The following is a 19509-nucleotide window of genomic DNA, read 5'->3' as shown; positions in this document are numbered from 1 at the left end:
ATTTTTGTCAGACACATTATCCCCTGAAGATAATGGCAGCTAAGCCTGGATGCTAATGGCATTTTCCAAAAGTTAGGGAAAAAAAATCAGACAGGCAATCTAGATGTCACATCACATAGATAACCAACAAGTTCTAATCTGTTAAAAGAAAGTGGAGACTTCTTATGTCTGGGAAGGCTGAAACTAGCAAGTTACATGAAAATTCATCCTTATCCTGCTAGATACAGGAAACAACTAAGAGGCTTTAGCTAACTATATGTAAAGATTTTCCAGATATGTGGAGATTCCTAGATGTCCTTCAGAGTTTCAGGAATGCAACTTTCTCAATTCTTTGCCTATTTTGGGGTGGACATTATAGTGAGGCAGTTGTATTTTCTTTATTCTTTAAGTAGCTTCTTTTTAACATTCCTGTATATAACCCTATCAGAATGCCATTATTTCAACAATATGGACTTCAACGTAACAGTTGCTTTATTCTTTCATAGGGTCCATGCCTGGTGGGGGCCAGATGTGTGTATGTGCCTGTATGTGTATCTGTGTGTATATGTGCATGTATCTGTCTATTATTTGGTATATCCATGTCTTTGTGTGTGTGTCTATATGTCCATGTGTATGTGTACACCTGTGTTTGTCTGTGTCCCTCTAAGTGTCTGAGTTTGTGTGTCTCTGTCTCTCTTTGTTTGTTTGTACCTGTCTGGTCACATGTGTGTTTAAGTCAGTTTGTGTGTGTCTATCTTTATCTATGTGTGTCTGTGTATGCTGATATTTGTGCATGTTTGTCTATGCATGTGTATAACTTTATTTATACACAGTAAGCTAACATCTAACCTCTATATTAACATCTATTTTCTGAGAAAATCAACCGATAGCATACTTCAAGTAATTCAGATGTAGTAAAAGCAACACAATTCTACCCATAGTTCTCAAATGAGGATATTATGATGCTTAGAGAATTGTAGAAAATTTACCGAGATGTGACTCATATAACATTTTGTCAATGCAACATATGGATTTTGTTTCAGTTCAGAAGATTTTGTGTGCCTGAAAATTCCAAAGAAAAGCTCTGCAAACACTTAAGGCCAGAGAGGGATCTTATCAGTTACTAATAGTGTTGTTTGCAATCGCAAAAGACCTAATTTGGCTTCAGGCATCCCTACTAGATAGCTCACAAGTACCTGCAAATCCTACCCCCAAATGTGCTGTCTCTTTATTCTGTCTTTGCAAATGCTATCTACACATCATTCATATATACAAAATACAAAACTTTTAAATATGCAAAGTTTTTAATAATTTTCCATTTGTAATACTTTATTGAAAATAAAGAGGTAACACAGTCACAAAAAAAGACACATGGTAGTGTGCTCACTGGTAAGTGAATATTAGGAGAAAAGCTGGGAATATCCACAATGCAATTTACCAACCATATCAAGCCCAAGAAGAAAGACCATAGATTGGATGCATAAGTCCTACTTAGAAGGGGGAACAAAATTATCACAGGACGTAGATGGTAGGGGGGACTTGCGAGGAAGAGAGGAGGTGGGGCAGGATCAGGTGTGCGAAGAGATTGGAGATGTACAGAGTGTCAGGAAATTGAACAGAGGTGTGTAGCAATAGGGAGTGGGGAACTGGGGGTAGACCCCAGAAAATCCCAGAAGCCAGGAAAGCAAGAGGCTCCCTAGACACATCAGAGATAAGATTAACTAAAATACCCAACATAGGGGAGTAAAAACATGTACAGAACATAGCCAGTGGATAGGAAAGGCCCCCAGTAGAAGGATGGAGCAACCCACCCACTTCAAAATGATTAATCCATAATTGCTCATGTCTAAAGGAAATATAGGGACAAAGAGTGGAACGGAGACTGAAGGAAAGTCCAATCTAGAAACTGCACCACCTGGGGATCCATCCTATATGCAGCTACCAAACCCAGACACTATTACTGATGCCAAGAAGTGCTTGCTGATAAGAGCCTAATATAGCTGTCTCCTGAACCTCTGCCAGAGCCTGACAAATACAGATGTGAATGTTCACAGCTAATCATCACTGGAACCCCAATGGTGGAGATAGGGGGAGGACTGAAGGAGCAGGAAGAGTTTGCAACCCCATAAAAAGAACAACAATGTCAACCAACCAGACCCTCAAAGCCTAGAGGGACTAAACCTCTAACCAAAGGGAGCACATGGAAGGACCCATGTCTCTAGCTTCCTGTGTAGTAGAGTATGGCCTTATCGGGCATCAATGGGAGAGGGGGCTTTTGGCCCTATGAAGGTAGATGAATGCAAGAGTGGTGAGGCAGGACTGGGTAGGTGGCTGGGGGAGCAACCTCATGGCAGCAGCAGAAGGGAGGATGGTATAGGGGGTTGCAGAGAGGAAACTGTAAAGGGAGATAATATTTAAAATGTAAGTAAATGAAATATCCAATATAAAAGAAAAAAAGATAAATTCTCCTATATAATACATTCCCACCAGCCATAGTTTCTGCTCTCTCCACTCCTCCCACATCTCTTCTCTCCCAGATACAATTTTCTTGTTTCTGTTTTGGTTTTTTTTGTTTGTTTCTTTGTTTGTTTTTCTGTTGCTGTTTGTTTTTTTTTTTTTTTTTTGTTTTTTTTTTTTTTTTTTTTTTTTTTTTTACAGAAAGGAACTCTCCCACAAGAGACAACAACCAAACACAATAAAAAGAAATACAGTAAGACAAGGCAAAATTCCTCATATCTAGGTTGGGAAAAGGCAACATAATAGGGGGAAAAGATCCCAAGATCAGGCAAAAGAGTCAGCAGCACACTCATTCTCACTGTTAGGAGTTCAAAGAAACAGCAAGCTAACAACTATAACATGTACTCAATAGTGCTTGGAGAAGACCCCCTGAAGACTGCACGTGTGCTGGTTCAGAGTCTGTGAGTATAGCAGGATATCATTAGTAATCATTTATTTATTTTATTTTTTTCTGCCAGTTGTGTTTGGTTCTACCCTATGTCTCCACGCTCACAAATATCTGATATCCAGCCACCCAGGCAGTATAGAACACGGGTTCCTTCTAATACTGTGAGCATAATGTTCAGGCAGTCATTAGTTGTCTACTCTCACATGTTCTCTGACATCATTGCCCTAGCACATCCTACAGACAGGACAGAATGTAGGTAGGTATAACTAGAATGTTTAGTGTGTTGGACTGTGTCCAAATTTCTCTCTCAGCAGTACACAGAGTACCCTCCTTTGCAAAAGAGACTAAATTATAAGGGTGAAAACTACCTTACTTTGTAAATAAATGAATCAACAAATAAATCAAACCAAAATTACAGGTAAAGGTTTCACACAGGCACTAGCTCAACCTTGACACATTCAATCAATCAACCCTTGTGGATACTCGTTAAGGCAATGGTCCCCCAACTCCCACTATCAGTTTTTGGCAAGCAACTCTCTGTGCTAATTCATCTGAACTCACAATTAATTGTCCCTCAAAACTCACGTAATGTAATAAAGAAAATAACTATATCAGAATTCTAGCAGATTTTTCTTCATCTTTCTCATAAGTCAAAAGCCCACTACTGGCATGATGTTGCTTTTGATAGACATTTATTGAATCGTTTACAAGTAGCTGCTTCTGCATTTCAGTGGAGTCTTGAAATAAGATAGGCAGACATAGAAATAACAGTTAGAAGGTTCTTGAGCATTATCTCTCTATGGCTGAAAGCAAGATGAAAGCAGAGCAAATGGGCAGTGGTTTACAAGATTATGAATTTTATTTTGAAACTACAACCAAAGTTTAATAATGGTGGATTATGTGTGGGAGAAGGTATAAAAGTTTGTATGTTGTATGTATAAATATGATCCTAGTTTACCACAAAAATTGATCAACATCCCTGGGCTTGTTTTGAGATTGATTATAAAATTTGTTTTCTATAACAATTTTCATTTAATATTGTTTTTATCCTAACTTTAATAATGTATGAGATAGGGATTGATATATAATTCATTACAACAACACTTAGGCGGTCTGGTAACTCATATGAGCAATTCTGAAAATCACTAAGTGACACTTATTCTTTACAGAAAAGTTTATTAGAGACACAACCGAGTAGACAAGGTTGTCATCAGTTCAGCAAAGCTCTCCACTCTAGGGACTCCTTAACCTTTACACTTTCTATAGCTGAACTGTGTAAGTTCTGATGAGTTAGTTCCTAATAAATGATCTTAGAATCATTTGGTTTTGGGGTATTTGGTTCTGAACATAACAAGTTTGTCCATATTTTACTTATGTCATGAGGGTTGTAGTCCTGTAAATATTGTGAGTTAATATAGTAGGAGATTTAAGCAAGGGTTGAATCATCAGTAGTTCTAGAGACTGAAGAAAAGGGCCCATATCTTTCACTGGTACTTGAATTTTCTTGTTTTTACCACAGACAACATCTAGAAGGATGGGGTTTTTACCTAATGGGAGTGGCAGCTTGGCTGGTTCTGAGGGACACATATTAGGTTTCGGGAATATGAAATTTATATTTTATGTATCCATGTGCAAAAGCTCTAGTATATCTGATACAAACTTCTACACTTCAGGACTGACAGTTCTGAAGAAGAAATATGTAGTTTAGAGTCAACAAGAAACAAGCTCTGCAGAACTCCACTAACATCCATGAGAACAATGGGAGTGAGTTTGTATGCCAAAAGGATGCTGTGATGGATAATGGTAGCTGTTGGGGGGGGGTGAGGGTGGAGAGAAGTTACAAAGGGCACCCAAACGAAAAGACTAGCACAATTTCAAAGAAACTTGAGTCTCTAATGCCCTACAAGAAAATAGAAGGATAGATTAACATTTAAGTAAGTAGCAATCGATTGCAATAAAAGTTGACAAGGAATGACTGGAATAGGACTCTGAGACCTGGCCGACTTACTCACAGAGTCATGGTAACATTTAGAATGGAAGATTTGTAGTGTAATGTAGAAATAGTCTAACAATCGCTGTAGAGATTGATTTAACTCAACCAAAAGATTTTGCTGTTGATGGGAAAGGGGAGATTTCATGAGAAAATGGAAATTAATAATAAAGGAGGTAAAGGAGAATTAACTGGTCTTAGGGAGGTACACAAGATGAATCCATAGCACATGTAGTTGACAACATCAGAGAGAAGTGAAAATTGTTTTCCTATTTCAGCAAGTATAGGAGATGATGATGTAAATTTTAGGTCATACATTAAACCTAGATAGTGGAAAGATTGCATCTCTATTGAACAAGTCTTATAGTATGACTGTGGCAAAAAAACGGGGAAGGCCACTAATATTATATCAGAGACAAACAATAGTCCAATTCCATGGTAGCAATTGCAACAGCTAAATAGAAATTAGTATCATTATTATTTTTAGAAGGGGTAATGTTTGAATGGGAGGCAGTGAACCAAAGATTTAAATCTTTAAAAATTGAGAACTGGCCTCATTCTACACCGGTGAGAGCAGCCAAACCAGAGAGTGGAAACTTTTCTAAAGACATGTGGTAAAGTTTCTGTGTTCACCCAGGAGTCTGTGTGCCAATATTGCAGGCAGTGTTCCAGAAGAAACAACAGCAAAAGAAAGGACATACATTCTATCTCTTTCATTATCAATTCCTAAGTTTGGCAGAATAAGCCTGATTTATCTAATTTGAGTTTATAGGTTGCCACAGATCTTAAGTACTACTGGTAGCAAGAGAGAATGGCCTAGGAACACATGTCTGCCAGAGGATTCACTTTAATAACGTGGATATACTTTGAAATATACTTTGAAACTCCTCACCCACAGCCACTTTTTAAAGCACCATTACCATTTCTGGGAAATACAACCATCTTTTTTCTAAAACTCAGAACAAGAACTCTCTTCTAATTTTGAAAGAGCTGAGTAAAAGGCCAAGTAAGCATCAATTACTAGCAATTCTCCTTCAACTGGACCTGTTAGTACCATGGACCATAGCTTTCCTGCTCCACATTTAGAAACTTCATGGCTTAAAACAGCAACTCACCTGGAGTTGGCACAGTTTATTGTTGTATGAGCACTCCAGCTCAGCACAGGGCATCTTGATTTGTGTTAACATTCTAATGCCCTAATCTTCCTAATACTTCTTACATTTATTGACAACATAAATCAAATCCTTCTCAGAACTAAGTAGGTCCTGCTTTTTCCCCCAACCTGCTCTCCAGCCGGGTATATTTATGTTAAGTCGTGTTGTGTTGCCACCATTGCTACAAATTTATCCTCCCTCTGACTTTTACTGCTGATTTAGCAAACATTTTACATTCTGCAATGAACTGTAAACATTTTTTTGCTTCTGACAGATCCATTATGACAGGTGTTATAAACTCTCCACTGCAGACTGTATCTCTTCTATTGAATTGTTCTTTATATCAATTTTACTATGCACAGAAAATGATGGTGGTAGTATTGCACCTGTCTGAGCTTGGCTATGACAATCAGTGACTTCTGCAGCATGGTGGATCCATATACTTGGTTTTATTACACCTGTTTATGTTTTATACAGCATGTTAGAAGGAATTTAGTTTTAAGGGCAATAAAATGAGCTGAAAGTAGCCTATGAACCCCAATTTTGTTCCACTTTAAAGTTTAGCTATCTATAAACAGAAAACATTTAAAATAGCTGATAAAGTCGCCCACATCTGATCAGAAAAAAAATGTTATAATATACTTGTATGGTACCAAATTTACAAAGAATAAATGCTGATCTGGAAGAAAAATGTTCCTGGTGTCAATTTATGTCTGTATCATTTCTTAGTTTAGGGATCTGGATAAATTTTTCATTTATTACCAGCTTTTAAATTATTTATAACAAGCAAAGACATGAGAAAAGAGGTGCAGATTTTAAGAGCTAAGTCTGCTCCTCTGAAATTTATATGCTGAAATTACAATGCTCCATTTCTCAGAATGTGACATTGTTAAATTGTTTCCTAACTAGGTAATTAAGACAAAATGAGATCACTGAGATTTCATGCCCAATGTGCAAGTGTCTTTATGAGATAAGAGATTGCACGTTGCATTTAGATATACATAGCAGAAGGAACCATATGAAAACAACTTGGAAAGAATGGAAGGTTTAAAATTGTTAATAAGATATAATGAGATGATTTTCTTCCTCATCTTCCTGCTCTTACTCATGTCTGGCCATCAATTCTTCTTGTTTTGTATACATCCACATCATATACATGTATGCCGCATATACATCCCTCATACAAATATCACATTCACATACATATACATACAGATATAAATTTGCATTCACATACACATGTGCATCATATATATATATATATATATGTAAATATAAACTAGTGAGTGAGTCTTTTCAGTGTTACCTATGTGTTTGTTTACAGGGCTTTCTGTCTCTTGGTATTTTATACTCAACCATGGGAAAGACTAATTCTCCATCTTTCGCAAGTTCATTGTCTGAACATCTTTATCTAGAGAAAGGTCCACAGGAGAGTTTCCCAATCTACCCTGGGATGTCAGCTGTTGAATCTGTTCAGTTCATGCTTAGGTAACAATATTATTAATATGTTACAACTTGGTAGGACTATTTATTGATTCCATTACTTAGCAATGTGCATATAACTCTATAAACTATGAAAGCTAGTCCTCAGGAAAAAGGATTTTAGGTTGTTCCAGATCAATTCTGAGTCCTGGATTCAAATTGCATGGTTTTTATCAGCTGTAGAGATCTACCTTTGATTTGTGGATAGCAATCAAGAGTAGTAGAAATAGCCTACATTGTGTTGGGGATTCTTTTGGAATCTCTTGACGAACATCTGCAAGGCTGGAGGTCTCTTGTAAAGTACTAGAATGGACAGATTTAAGACAAAAAGATTCTTCTGAAGGAAACCATGAGCTTAAAACCTTCATACTGTGAGAAAATAAATGCCATTGTTCAAGGCCCCTGACCCACAAAAGGTGGCCAGGACATCTCAGGGAAATATATATAGTATATTGATCATATCTAAATTTCTTTGGAAGTTCTTTTTTATGATTTGGTCTAATTTCTCCCAACAAACTTGGGGTGCTCCTATATCTTTGGATATAAATGTAATGAACTGAAATCTTGCAGAGTCCCTCCCATAGCAAAACTCAAGGCAATTTATGACTTCTGGGAGGGAAAATCAGTTTTCACTAGAGCAAGTCTCCTGATAGGAGGCTAATCAGAAATGCTTATACAATCAAGGAACACTAAATGAAACAAGCAGCTTGTCTTTATAAAGTGTGTGTATGCATGTGTGTGTGTACGTGAAAATTTTTCTGAAGTAATCTCTTGTTTGATAAAGGACCAAAGACCAAACATTTACCTGATCTTATAACTGAATTAATGATGTGCTTCAAGATCATTTGAAAAGGGTATTCAATCTACTCTTCCACTTTGGACTCAAGCTGTTTGACATCAGCCTAACCTTAGGAAAATATTGTAATCAACATTACTATCCCTAGCACTTCCTATGGAATCAGCCCTTATGCCTCTGGTAAATGCATAGCTTTAGCATTAAACTATGTATTTTTCCATTCCCTTGACCAAAATTTATATGTACTTGTTATAGTAAGTTGAAATACCTGTGAAAAAAAGCACAGCACAACACTTTGTAAGTGTAAGAACCAGCACATGGATGTAGGTTTTTCATATTTATTTCCTATTTTGAGTATTGTTCTGGATCAGGTAGGGTCAGTAACAACTCTGTTAAAGACTTCTGACAAATATATATTCCTTATTTCTTTCTGATACCATGTGTTTTGTGTAGTTACTCGAACAGAGAACAAAGCCCTTTGTTAGAGACAGACAAACAACGGGGAAGGACTGAGACACATACAGCAAATAGATGGGCCACAGACCACCAACTACAAAGCACTGGGTCACACAGGAAGAAAAGTGAGGAATTCACACTTGGGATCACTCTTGTTATAAACTACTGCATGGGAAACTCTTGACTGCACTACTTAGTGCAACACTGACACATTTTGGTTCCACCCTGAGGTATCCTTAAACATTAATGATTCATATGCATAACAAGATCATTTAAAATAAAAGACAGGAATTTGAGGGTTGGGTGGAAAGGAGAGGAGTAAGGAAGAAAAGAAGGTGGAACTCAAATATAATAAAATAGAAAAAAAATAAATTTATACGGGCAGCTTATCTAAATAGTAAGCTAAAAGTCTTGCTGTTCTGATTCACCATCCATCCTAGACACTTATCTCTCAAGCTCACTGATGGTATAGAATGGAAAGAAAGGTGTATCGGGTATATCTTAACTATATTCCTGTATTTGGAGGTGTCACAGAGTTATGTCCTGTCATTATAGAACAAAATCTGTGTTTAGTATGATTTCACTTTCTAAATATGGAGAGCTCACCTTCAAACACAACTCATTACCATGCCTCAAGGAAGTGCTGAAAACATGTATTTCATTTGTAGGAACATTCTGGCTCCTAGTACCATGTACTCTGAGAATACTGCTGGAGTCCACACAGCCTTCGTGAGCTTAGAGTAGAACACATATCCACTGATTGGTTGGCTTCTGCTTCTGGGCAGCAGAGGACCTGTCAGAAGGTAAGGAAGGAATGGACTTTGCCCACACAGGGGTCTCGCTGGAATAAATAATTTAATTCTACTGGTTTCTGTTCATTTGCTGGTTTACGCATTTCCCTCCAAAACACTGATTGCTCTTCTGTCTGAACGGAAAGCCACAGTGTCAAGGACTGTGTTTTGTTTGTCTCTGTGACTCCAATACCTGGCTGGATGCTTGACACACATTAAGGGCTCAATAAATATTTTTAAATTGAATTGATAATCCAAATGTGTAGCTGATGAAGATGAATTCATATCCTGTTCCTTGACAGGAGTTCAAGTGCCATTGGAAAAACTGCCGATAAACAGGCCAGCTTTGTGTCTAACATACAAATACATATGTTCTAAAAAACTCCAGTGGTGCTACTAACACTTAGTGCACCCTCACATCTCCCATTGTTTTTAACTTCCCTGTTCCTGTTTTTAAGACCACAATGAGAATTTTATAATACTTTTCATGGCTCTAACAAATGAAAATTATAGAATATAGGAAATTTATGTATCTAGAAATAGCTGCTGCTCCCACTGTAAATCCATCTTTTTGAGTCTTCTAGATCTATTCAGAATATTTTCTTCTCCAATGGACTTAGACCCTAATAAGATTTCTATAGTATGACTCTTCCATAAAATATTTATTGAAGATGCTACTAAATAACATTAAGTACTAAAGTAGGATTTAATGGTAGTGAAAGGACTTACAAGTATCTAATTTTCATTTTACCCAATCATATTGAATCTAATCTTTTCCAGACACTTCGATGGCTACTAGGTTATTTCTTTCTAAGTCTACTATGAGCTTTAAATGTTATTTTTCTGCTGAATGGAATTACCCAGTGCTAATTATTGTTTTTCTCACTATTAATTTGATCATCTCATACTACTTATTATACAGACCATTTTTCCAAATTCTACCCCTTCAAACTATGGTTTCATTTGAAACTACTTATTGGAGACCTGGTACATTATTTACTATTCTAGAAGTAGGACAGAAGAAATAATAAACAAATTACTGGCATTTCTGCTCTGATTGTATAACACAGTCACAAATAACAAACAAGATACAAGGGGTAGCTATGTTTCTTAGTAAATTTGTGAAGAAAACTAAAGCCGATTTGAGCTATCACAATATCATAGAAGATGCAGCCTTGTAAACACAGAAAATGTCTAAAATTGACTTACTCATAACTACATAGACATGGTTTCAATGTTGTAGAAAAAGCATGCAAGCAACACTGCATTGGCCTGTCATTCTAGGGAATACATTTAGAAAGTGGCATGAACATATATTAAGTCTCCAAGTAAAAAATACACATAACTAAAATGAAATGATCATGCCTAAAAATGGAACCACATGAAATTAAGAGTACCTCAGGTCCCTGCTGCTCATAATAGGTTTGATGGTATTGGAAACATCTGGGCCTTTTTATCCAAGACATTCTTTATTTCTTGGTGAAATCAGAAAGAATCCTGTGGTAGTTTACATATGTTTGCCCAGGTAGTGGCTCTCTTCGGACATGTGGCCTCATTGGAGGAAGTGTGTCCTTATGGGTACAGGCTTTAAGACTCTCTAGCTAGCTGCCTAGAAGCCACTCTTCTCCTGTTTGCCTTCTGAACAAGATGTAGAACTCTCAGCTCCTCTTGCACCATACTCCTGCCTTGATGACAGTGGACTGAACCTCTGAACTTGTGAACAAGCCCAGATTAAATGTTGTCCTTATAGAAGCTGTTCTGGCCATGTTGTCTGTTTCCAGCAGTAAAACTCTAAGATAAATGCCATTATTTAAGAGTAGGCAATGTAAGAGTTTTGATAGGTTTGGGAAACTACAAGAGAAATCTCTTGTGTAAAGAAATAACTAGCTGCAGAACTTAAAGGTATTTTAGGACTTGTTTGTGAGAATACAGTTATTTTTCAGTTATATCTTCTCCAGTACAGATCTGTGTCTTGTCCCAAGCTTTATTAACTTGGGTGATTTTACTTGATACAACAATTGTTTAGGTGTCAGTACGTTATAAAAATTACCACATACTATTACAAATAATCTCTGACAGAATTGTTTCTTTGGATAAAATGTGAATTGTTCAGAACTGTGGGTAAAACAGGACTCAGCACAGTAAACAAAGCATGATTTTGAAATCACAGTAAATAAGTCAATATTTTTGTGGAGGTGGTATGCTTGATGAACTGATATTTTAATGCCTCCTCTCCTGTTTTCTTCTCCCTCTCCCTTCTCCTCTCCCTCCTTCTACCACAAACACACACACACACACACACAACCTTTCGCCTTCTCTTATTCCCTCCTTCCTTCTGAAGCATATAGCTTTTAGAAGCCAAAGCCAGCTATAAATATTAAAGTTCACATTTCAATAGAAAATTAAAATATTTCATAACTATTAATAAAAGTACAAGTCAGCTTTCCATCCTAAGCACAAGGCCCAAAACCAGACCCGGAACAGCAGCATCTGGACGGCGACCCACCTATGCACAGGTCCCTGGGAGCTCAGAAGAACATCAGGAACACTTTTCATTTGAAGTGGAAGGATGAGTCAACTTTTTCTGCCCAAGTTCTACCCCAGGAAAAGCTACACAGAACGCTCACGATTCAAGCAGTAAATTGAAGAAATCATCAGATCCTACTACAAAAGCCTATACTCAACAAAACTGGAAAATCTGGAGGAAATGGATAAATTTCTAGACAGATACCAGATATCAAAGTTAAATGAGAAATCATCTAAACAATCCCATAACACCTAAAGAAATAGAAGAAATCATCAAAAGCCTCCCAAACCCAAAAAAAAAAAAAAAAAAAAAAAAAAAAAAAAAAAAATGCCAGAACCAGATGGTAAAAATGGCCATCTTGCCAAAAATAATCAACAGATGCAATGCAATCCCCATCAAAATTCCAACTCAATTCTTTATAGAGCTGGTAAAAGCAACTTGCAAATATATCTGGAATAACAAAGAACCTAGAATAGCGAAATCTATTCTCAAGAACAAAAACATTTCTGGGGGAATCACCATCCCTGATCTCAAGATATATTACAAAGCAATTGTGATAAAAACTGCATGGTATTGGTACAGAGATAGGCAGGTAGATCAATGGAACAGAATTGAGGACCCAGAAGTCAACCTACACACCTATGGTCACTTGATCTTTGACAAAGGAGCTAAAAACATTCAATGGAAAAAGGACAGCCTCTTCAACAAATGGTGTTGGTTCAATTGGCAGTCGGCATGTAGAAAAAGGCAAGTCAATCTTTTCCTATCTCCTTGTACAAAGCTCAAGTCCAAGTGGATCAAAGATTTCCACTAAAACCAGGTACACTGAAACTATTAGAAGAGAAAGTAGAGGAAGAGTTTAGAACACATAGGCATAGAGGAAAGTTTCCTGAACAGAACAGCAATGGCATATGCTCAAAGATCAAGAATTGACAAATAAGACCTCATGAAATTGCAAAGCTTCTGTAGGCTAAGGACAGTGTTAAGAAGGCAAAACAGCAGCCTAAAGATTGTTACCAATCCTACATCTGATAGAATGCTAGTATCCAATATATGCTAAGAACTCAGAAAGCTAGATTATAGAGAATTTAATAATCCAATTAAAGATGGTGTACAGAGCTAAACAAAGAATTTTCAGCTGAGAAACATCAAATGGCTGAGAAGCACCTATAGAAATGCTCGACATCCCTAATCTTCAGAGAGATGCAAATCAAAACAATCCTGAGTTTGCACCTCCCACCAGTTAGAATAACTAAAAGCAAAAACACAGGTGACAGCAGATACTAAAGAGGATATAGAGAAAGAGGAACACTCCTCCACTGTTGGTGGGGTTGTAAGCTGGTACAATCATTCTGGAAATCAGTCTGGTGATTTCTCAAAAATTGAACATAATACTACCTGAAAACCAAACAATTCCACTCCTGGGCATATACCTCAAAGATGCTCCAACCTATATGGACACATGTTCCACCATGTTTATAGCAGCCTTATTTATAATAGCCAGATGCTGGAAAGAACCCAGATGTCCATCAACAGATGAATGGATACAGAAAATATGGTACATATACACAATGGACTACTACTCAGCTGTTAGAAACAATGACTTCATGAAATTTGTAGGCAAATGGATGGAACTAGAGACTATCACCCTGAGTGAGGTAACTCATTCACAAAAGAACACACATGGTATGAACTCACTTATAAGTGGATACTAGTCCCAGGAAGCTTGGAATACCCAATACCCAAGAAAAAATACAAAGACATTATGAAGCTCAAAAAGAAGGAAGGACAAAATGGGGATGCCTCAGTCCTTCTTAGAAAAAAGAGCAAACCACTCATGAGAGGAAATACAAGGTCAAATAGAGAAACAGTGATTGAAGAAAAGATCACTCAGAAACCACCTCACCTGGGGATCCACCACATATGCAGTCATCAAATCCAAGCACTATACCTGATCCCAAAAAATACTTAGCAGGAGGAATCAGAGATGCCACCTCAGGAACTATGCTACAGTACTGCTTGAGCATGCTTGCAGCTAAACAGAGGTCTGAATTTGGGGATCCCCATGATGTTGCTAAAGAAAGGATCTAAAGAGCTGAAAGAGGTTTCATCTCATGGGAAGATAACAACATTATTAACCAACCAATCCCTCCTAATTCCCTTGGAGTAAAACAAGAACCCTTGTGCCCACTTTGAGAAACCTATTGATCCAGTTGCATATGTAGCTAAAGATAGCAGTGTATGGTATCAATGTGAGAAGAGGCTTTTTTTTCTAGAAATGGCACGTTTTCCCAATGTAGGGAAATGACAATGCAATTAGATGGAGAGGGGAATAAGAAGGGAGTGCACCTTTTTGAAATCAACTGGAGGGTGGATGGGAGCAGGGCGGGGTAAAGGGATAACATCTCAAATGTAAATACAGAGTATCTAATAAAAATATTATGATGAAAAAAATAAAAGTACAAGTCTGGGAAGATTAGTTACTAGGACATAAGATTCTTAAAGAAGACCAGAGTTTAGTGTCCAGGGCATTATATGGCTCACAACTGCCTGTAGTCCAACTTTAGGAAGATCTGGTATCTCTGGCTTCTAGATGCATCTGAAATTGTATGCACGTATCCATACAATAACCAAAAATAAATTAGTGTTTAAAAATGTAAATGCAGAATTATGCATTTTTAAGTTGAAACATTGTTGTATTTCAAATCATGTACTGAGTCAGAGAGATGGCTCAATGGATAGAAATGTTTAAAATTCAATCTTGAGGCTCTTAGTTCCAACTCTAGGTGGTTGTAATTCCTCCAGAATGCCTATGATGAGATAAAAAGTGAAGACAGGAATATTTGCCCCAGAAGTTCACATATCAGCTCGTTCGCAGTAAGCTGCAAATGTACATAGAAGTTCATACATACACATTAATTATTTAAGTAATTGAATAATTGGTTGATTGATTGATTAAGGGAGGCAAGAAATGGACTCATTAAGTGTAGCTAAAGATGTAGAAAAAAGGAAAAATCTCAGGAAGTACTTATGAACATAAAGTCATTTATTTTAATTTAGATTTTAATGCCAAGAATGTGAAAAAATAAGCTTTATAATATATATTAACTCCTGCTCATTGACAATATTTTTACCTGTATAAAGATCAGGTAATGTTAGATACAGAATGAAATATTGACATGACCTATTAGAAATGTGTGCCTATAGACTGGTGCTAAAAGGCCAGGAATAGATTTAGGTGCCTTTAAGCTTTCACTCACCTCATGGTGATTTTTGTTGTCATTCAATAACCTATTTGATATTATTTATTGCAAACCCTATTGGGCCACATCCTGAGAATATATTGATGACAAGAACGGGATGTTTTCTGTCATTTATAGACTGAGGAGAAACAGCAATTGTTCTGAGAGTAGTGCATTATGTTACTGTGGCTGTTTAAGGATCAATAGAACCACATAAAATGAGACAAATAAAAATTTAAGGGAAAAATATTTAGATTAATGTATCCAGATCACACATAAAAATTAAGCTGGAAAAACTGGGATAAGAACCATAAATCTTAAGTTCAAATCAAGTGGAACTAACACTGTAAAATAATAGTACTAATGCTGCAAGATGGTGGCCTCCACCTTCACAGGTACTGTGAGAGCTGCCTCAGGAATATTACGTCCACTGAATGTCTTGGCATCTTCATCCTATCAGAACTGTGCCAGGAATGACTATCCTAACTCTGCTCTGAGCACCATTCATTTTAGTCATATTCAGACATCAGTTGTTGCCACTGCTCCAAGACTTGTCAATCTGTTGGACGCCTGTCATATAAGAATATTGCAACAGTCCTTAATAGAGTGGCAACATTGGTTCCTAGTGTCCTGAAGCCCCTGACCAGAAATCTAATGTACTGAAGTACATGGAAAGGCAAGAGAAAGACAATAAAATCTTCATGCATCACTTCCTCTAACTCCACTCTAGCCTTTGGCTAAAAAGAAAGGCTGGCTATAAGAAAAAAAATATGGAAAAAGTCAACTGCAAGAAAGAAGCACTTTAGGAAATTTGTGTTCTGCAACAGACCAAGAGTTACTAGATAAAATGATGACATCTTTCTGGAAGAGGCACAACTGGTATGCTGGTGATCCTTACCAGATGTACCATGATCAAACCAACCTGCAAGTATAGTTCGAGTCATCACAGGTTCCCAACTATGGGATGTGGATCTGTGTGTACAGGGTGTCCTTACAAATGTTTTGCATGTACTCTACGCTTATTGTAACTATTAGGTTTTCAATGCATACTGTCAAGCCCTTGAAAAAAATCAAGTACTGACTAAAAAAAATATATTCACATGGTTTTATGTAAAAATTATTTCAATGTCTGAAAAAACAGTACTGACAAAAATGTATAATTTTAAGCAAAAATGTTTAAAATCTGTACATTTATCTTTGTTTTGTAAAATAAAGTCGTTTAAAAAAAAAGTTAGACTATGAAATACATTATGATAGGCAACACAACAGCGGAAAGCCCCACAGCACTGCGTAACAAACACAAGCTGATATTGCTTGTAGGTGTTTTAAATTGTATTAAGTATATCTAAAAATTTAAATTTGCTTTTGATAATTTTTTAAATTGACATTTTAGTTAAGCAAGTAAAATATGTGCTTACTAAACTTTTAGAGTCAACTTTTTGAGCTATTAATAATATTATGAAATGCTTTTTTTCATGCAATAGTCAACTTTATTCGGGGCATGAGACACTTTATATTCTGAGATTATTCTGTGGGCTAATTTAGCATGGTCATGAGCAAAGTTCATACAAAGTTAGGCTGCATACTGTCACAAGGACAATCTATGCTTGGACACATTTTTATTGCATTATATTATTTTATTCTATAATTCCAAGCAATAAAACAAATGTAATTAACAGGAAATTTATGTAAATAACTTACTTGAGGCAGATTCAAATTTAAAACTCCTTGATTTCTTCTTTCTTTCTTTCTTTCTTTCTCTCTTTCTCTCTCTCTCTCTCTCTCTTTCTCTCTCTCTCTCTCTCTCCCTCTCTCTCTCTCTCTCTCTCTCTCTCTCTCTCTCTCTCTCTCTCTCTCTCTCTCTCCTTCCTTTTCTATTAAAAATAGATTCTTCTCTTATCCAATACATCCCAACCACAGTTTTTTCTTCCTCCACTCATTTTATTTCCCTCACTTGCACTTTCCCTAGACCTGCTATGCTTTTTCTAATTTTGCCTGTCACCCATAATATTGTAATTTTCAAGCAGTGATGGAATTGAAGCACTTTAAAATTTAGAACACAAACTATTAAAATGTGTGTGTGCACCTGAAAAAAAAAAAGGTTTGAGGACATGGGCATGGTGATATTCACCTGTAATCAAAGCACATGGGAAAGATGTTATGGGAGAATTACAAAATAATGATTTATTTTATATTAGTTAATTTCTAAAACTGGGATAGCTAGCCCATGCAGAACATGAAAGCACTTATACATGCACACATATACATACACATTAATAAACATCCTCAGATTTGGTAATCTTATTACAAGAAAAAGAATAAGAAAAATGAGGAGGAGGAGAGGGAGAAAGAGGAGGAGGAGGAGGGGGAAAAGAAGGGGAGGAAAAGGAGGAGGAAAGAAAGAGGAAAAGGAGGGGAAGGAGGGGAGACAGAGGAGGGGAAGAGGAGGAAGGGGAGAAAGAGGGGAGGAGGAGGGAGAGAAGGAGGGGAGGAGGAAGAATAGAAGAGAAAATGGGGAGGAGGAGTAGGAAGAGAGGAAGAGGAAATGGGGGAGAAGGAGGAGGAGGAGAAAGAAGAGGAGGGAAGGAGGAAGAGAGGAGGAGGAGGGAAGGAGGATGAAGAGGAGGAGGAAAAAGAAGAGCCATTATATAAGAACTATAGGATCTAGTGGCCGCATATAGGATGTATCCACAGGTGAGGCAGTCTCCAGATGAGTTTTTCTTCAATCCCTGCTTCTCTATTTGCCCCTTTATTTCCTCCCATGAGTGTTTTGTTCTCCCTTCTAAAACGAACTGAGGCATCCAAATTCTGGCATTCCTTCTTTTTGAGTTTCATAAAGTCTGTGAATGGCTTCATGGTTATTCCAAGCATTTTGGGCTAGTATCTGCTTATTAGTGAGTGTATACCATAAGTGTTCTTTTGTGGCTAGGTTACTTCACTCAGGATGATAGCTTCTATTTGCATCCATTTGTCTAAGAATTTCATAAAGTCATTGCTTTTAATAGTTGAGTAGTACTGCATTATGCAAATGTAGCACAATTTCTGTATCCATTCCTCTCTTGAAGGACATCTGGGTTCTTTCCATATTGTGGCTATTATAAATAATGCTGTTATGAACATGGTGGAGCATGTGTCCTTGTTAGGTGTTGGAGCTTCTTTTGGATATAAGCCCAGGAGTGGAATAGCTGGGTGCTCAGGAAGTACTATGTCCAGTTTTCTGAGGAACTCCCAGATTGATTTCCAGAGTGGTTGTACCAGTTTGCAGTTCCACCACCAGTGGAGGACTGTTCCTCTTTCTCCACATCCTAGCTAGCATCTGCTGTCACTGAGTTTTTTATCTTAGCCATTTTGACTCTTGTGAGGAAGAATTTCAGGGTTGGTTTTATTTGGATTAACCTGATAACGAGAGATGTTGAACATTCTTTAGGTGCTTCTCAGCCATTCCGTACTTTTCAGTTGAGTGTTATTTGTTTAGCTCTGCACCTCATTTTAATAGGATTATTTGATTCTCTGGAGTCTAACTTCTTGCATTCTTTGTATATATCTTGGATATTAGCCCTCTATCAGATATAGAATTAATAAAGACCTTTTTTCCAATCTGTTAGTTGCTGTTTTGTCCTTTTGATAGTGCCCTTTGCCTTAAAGAAGCTTTGCAATTTTATGAGGTCCAATTTATCGATTCTTAATCATAGGGCAGAAGCCATTGCTGTTCTGTTTAGGAAGTTTTTTCCTGTGCCTATGTGTTCTAAGCTCTTCCCCACTTTCTCTTCTATCAGTTTCAGTGTACCTGGTTTTATGTGGTCCTCTTTGGCCCATGCACTATTCCTGATGCAAAGAAGTGCTTACTGGCAGGAGCCTGATATGGATGTACTCAGAGACTCTGCCAGAGCCATACTTATACAGATGAGGATGCTTGCAGCTAACCATTGGTTTGAGCATGGAGACCAAATGAAAATGTTAGAGAAGGGACTGAAGAAGCTAAAAGGGTTTGCAATCACATGGCAAGAACAACATTATCAACCAGACTCTCCACAGCTCCCAGGGAGTAAACCACAAACCAAAGACTACTCATGGTGGGGTATGTATGGCTCCAGTTGCATATGTAGCAGAGGATAGCATTCTCTGGCATCAATGGGAGGACAGACCTTTGGTTCAGTGAATACTCATTTCCCAATGTTAGGGAATGC

General features: G+C 37.2%; 1 pseudogene across 1 annotated transcript; it reads left to right on the top strand.

Moving 5' to 3' along the window:
• Positions 1-15695: 15695 nt before the first annotated feature.
• LOC308431421 (large ribosomal subunit protein bL35m-like) lies at positions 15696-16256 on the top strand (annotated as a pseudogene). Its single transcript has one exon. The product of its transcript is annotated as a large ribosomal subunit protein bL35m-like (transcript).
• The last annotated feature ends 3253 nt before the right edge of the window (positions 16257-19509 follow it).

This window comes from Micromys minutus (assembly GCF_963924665.1).
Source record: "Micromys minutus genome assembly, chromosome: 17".
In the NCBI taxonomy this organism is placed as follows: Eukaryota; Metazoa; Chordata; class Mammalia; order Rodentia; family Muridae; genus Micromys; species Micromys minutus.
This window is presented reverse-complemented; position numbering and strand designations above follow the sequence as displayed.